The following is a 4,237-nucleotide window of genomic DNA, read 5'->3' on the forward strand; positions in this document are numbered from 1 at the left end:
ATGCATAAACTTCTGGTTTAAAAGTAGCAGCTATTGCTCAGAGGATTGAGCATCGTCCTGTGGACTGAGAGGTCCCGGTTCCACATGCCGGGTTGCAGGCTTGATCCCCAGTGGGGGGCCTGCAGGAGGTGGCCAACTAATGTTTCTCCTTCCCTTCCTCTCTCTAAAAAATCAATTGCACCCCTGGCCGGTTTGGCTCAGCAGTTGGAACCTCGGCCTGCGGTCTGGAGAGACCCAGGTTTGGTTCCCGCCAAGGGCACGTGCCTTGGTTGCAGTTTGTCCCCGGCCCTGGTGGGGTCCTGTGGGTGGCAAACAACAGATGTGTCCCTTTCATGTCGATGTTTCTCTCTTTCTCCCTCCCACTCTATCTGAACAAAATATCGAAAAGTGTCCTTGGGTTTGGATAATAAATAAATAAATAAATAAAATCAATTACAAAAAAGTAGCGGCTGTTAAAGCCCTTTAAGAGACAGTAAGGAATTTAAATCCGACTGGATATTCGATGATACCAGGAATCATGGTTTGTATTCTGGGCATGGCAGGGGTCCTGTGGGGTGTGGGAGAGGGTCTGATTCTGACTCTTAAGAGCTGCACGTTGAGGGGCAGAGGGTTGAGGTGTCATGATGTTTGCACCTCACTTTCACTTCGTTCTCTACAAATTGTGAAAGAACAGTGTCAACAGTTATTGAATCTAGGTGCAGGGATACATCATACCATTTTGGTAATTTTTTCTTGACATTTTCCAAAATAAGAAATTGAGAGAGATTTTTTTAAATCTAAAAAATATTTAATAATGATTACTTTAATCATTACTCATTTATTAATGATTGCTTTGGCTGCTAAGTGGAGACTGGTTGGGAGGGGAAGCAACCATAAGGAGATTCCACACAACTCTGAGCACCGTCTCCGTGCCAGACAAGGAGTCAGGTGCTGAGGAACGACAGTGCCCACCCTCAAGGAGCATCCCCTCCAGTTGCAAGGAAAAGTGAGGGAAAGTGGACTGAGCATGCAAGGCCTGCCTCCCTCTGCTGGTTCCTTGTCACCTTCCATTTCACCCCACCCCATGGTCCCAGAGCAACAGTGTCTGGAGCTCCACCTGGCTGGGCTCCCCCCTCCCCATCTCTGTGCCTTTTATAAAACAACACTGAGCCCAGAAACAGGATCAGGCACCATGGGCCTATCCCAACAGGTCATTTTCCTTCCAGAGCCTCCATTGTCAAGTGGAAGGCTTGGCCTAGAAGAACAGTAATTTCCCTTTGAACAGACTCCAGGACCTTGCTGCACCTTGGTTTTGTCCCACAGAAGAGGGAGGTCTAAAAAGTCCTTAAAGCTGGAAAGTTCCATGAAGTAGGCAGCCCTTCTCCTAGGGATCAAGGAGGACACCACCAGGGCAAGCCCTAGTTTGAGACTCTGATGTATAGAAGACTTGGAAGTTTCCTTCCTGCTTTTGAGAAGTGGACATAGCTGAGGAGGTGAGAGTGAATTGGAGAGGCAGCTCTGTCCTGTGCCCCTGGGGACAGGGCGGGGAGAGGATTAAGGACTATTTGCAGAGCCTGCTTGGAGATGAAGGGAGGGGTTACTTGCATCCCTCAACCTGTCTGCCCTGAGGCAGGAAGGCCACTCACCTGGAAGGGATGCAAACCCTGCCTCAGTGCTAGGCTCCAGAGCAAAGTTCTATGATCCAGATCCAAGGCTGCTGCTCTCTCCCACCCAAGAGCTCATTTTAGTACAGAAGGAGAGAGATGAACAGAGAGCTGCAGTTTCTCCTTGTGTTGGCTTGAGCCTTCGGCAGAAATGAGAGTTTCATTACTCAACCCAATTCAAAGGATAATTAACATATGTTATAATTTCCGAACATAGCTATTAGGTGAAGAGCAAAATGCCCACGCAGCCCCTAGATCCTCCCAAACCACAAAGTCAAAGGAAGTCCATAGGGGCAGAGCCACCTGTCTGTCTCTGGAACTGCCCTTGGCCTTGACTAGGAAAGGAAAGTTCATCTTGGTTAAAGGGAGAGGATTCCCCTGAGCCATGGGTCCTCTTCCCACTTTCTTCTCCTTGTTCTTCACCATTGCCAAGAATGTAGTCTAACCCCAATCCCTCTTGCTGCCCCTAAATCCCATCTCCTTTATTTTCCCCTGAGGAAAAAGAGGAGAGCTGATTTCTCATTCTTGGCATCACTGTGAGGTTGCAGGGGAGTTCCTTGGGCTTGGGAGCCCTGGGCTGGGATCCATGGCTCCTCTGCTGTGACCCACAGAGAGTGACTCTGCTGTGATCAGAGTGTTGGAAGGGAGGGTCTGGTTCCATGCTTTTCAAATTGGGTTCTTCCAGCATTCAGGTCCCACAGGGTAGCCCAGTGATTTTTTAGTTGGGGGAACAGTGGAGATGGGACAAGTCTCTGACTCCTTCTTTCACCCCGAAACACTATCTTTATCTGTTTTATATTTGGAGCTTCTATTCCATGTTTTACTTGGGTAAAAAAAAAGGGGGGGGGGTTCTACTGCTAAATAAACTTTTGAAAACCATTGACCTTATCCAAACCCCTCATTTTACAAAAGGGAAATTCAGGCACAAGAATTTGACCAAGGTCACACAGCTAGAGAGTAGTGGAGCTGGACTAAAGCCCTGGCCTCCTCCCCAAGCCAGCCCTTATAACAGCCAGGCTCCTTGCTGCTCACCCAGTTGGCCCTGCAATTCCTGGATGGTGGCCCTGGTTGGGGTATGAGAAAGGGGACCCTCTTCTGGAGCACCCTTGGCTGCCTCTTCTTCACGGTCAGCTTCCATGCAGGGACCTCCCCCAGAACTCTTGAAATTCCCTCACCCCTTTCAAGTGGAAGGCCCAGTCCATGGGCCAGCAGGTGAAGAGGTTCAGGATCCCTGTGCACTGGGGCAGGGCTGTGTGCTGGTCACAAAGCTGTGGGAAGAAGGAGGGGAGTGACAGCTGGACACTGATGGTGAAGGAAGGAGGGGCAAGAGGTCATCTATCCAGACAGAAGGCCCTGTTGGGCAGTGAAAAGCACTGGTCTAGGACCCGGGAGGTGTATTAAAGCTTGTGACCCTCTACAAGTTTCACCTCTCTGGGCTTCAGAACTGCAGTATTGGCATGTTTATACTAGCTGGCTTCTGCCCCAATACTCCCAGCTCACCTCCCCCTGAAAAACCCAGGTAGTGTCCAACTGATGCTGGGGTCATTCTGCCCAGCAGTGGGGGACCCCAAGGGGCGACCTGGTTAGACCACAACCTGATGAGGGGGGTGGCTCAAGACCACACTATGCACTCCCAGGGAGGTGGGGTGTCGCTGGGAGATGGGGAGGCTTTGTACTGTTGAGAAAGGCCATTTTAGCTCAGTCTGTCCTGAGACCTATGGGAAGGGACAGCAAGGAGGGTTCTTATTAGCAGCCAGCAGCAGCCAGCAGTTACAGGTGGTGTAAGGTGGGCACTTGGCTTCTGAGAGCCTTCAAAATGTTTTGAAAACCTCTAAACATACTTAGGGTAGGGCCACTATTATTATCATTCGCTGTCTGGCTTCTGATTGTTAATTCCTCTCTAGACGGGGGTAGGGATCTGGGGTGTGTGCGTGCGGAGGGGTGTTCTGGACAAGAAGAATCCTGGAACTCCGTGCGGAGGAGGCGCTGGGTGGGGCCCACCTCCTTCGGTGCGGCTGGCGTCGCCACTTTAAGGCGGCGGCGGCGCGAGCAGGTCTATGGTAATGAGCCGCTGCCGCCGCCGCTCTGCAGACCTCGCCGGCCCGCCGGGGAGGCGAGGGAGCGTGCGGCTAGGCCCGGGGCCGCGGCGACAGCAGCAGCCGCGGCGGGGACGCGAGGCGCGAGCGGGCGGCGGGGAGCCGTCGGGGTGGCCGGATCCGGGTGTGCAGCTACGCGGGCGCAGGTGGGCGACCTAGCCGAGGCGGAGGGGCACCTCGGGGGGTGGGGGGCCGGCAGGGCCTGGGGCCCGCGGGCGCAGGTGGCGAGAGCTGGGCGCGCAAGTGGAGGCGCAGCGCCAACCCAGGGTGGTCGGGGTGACCCGGGCGCTGGCCCGGTTCGGGGACCGGCGGGACCCCGAGCGCATCTGAAGGCACAGCGCCGGCCCTGCCGAGGCACCAAGGCGCAGGCCCCGCGGGGCGCACGAGTGGCCCCCGGGGACCAGCGCCCCGGCCCGGGCATGAGGCGCGGCGGGGCCGGCAGGAGCCGGAGGAGGAGCCGCCGCCGCCGTTGACCCGGCTTGCCGGGAGCGGGGAGAG

The sequence above is a fragment of the Molossus molossus genome, unplaced genomic scaffold (genome assembly GCF_014108415.1).
Source record: "Molossus molossus isolate mMolMol1 unplaced genomic scaffold, mMolMol1.p scaffold_m16_p_20, whole genome shotgun sequence".
Lineage (NCBI taxonomy): Eukaryota > Metazoa > Chordata > Mammalia > Chiroptera > Molossidae > Molossus > Molossus molossus.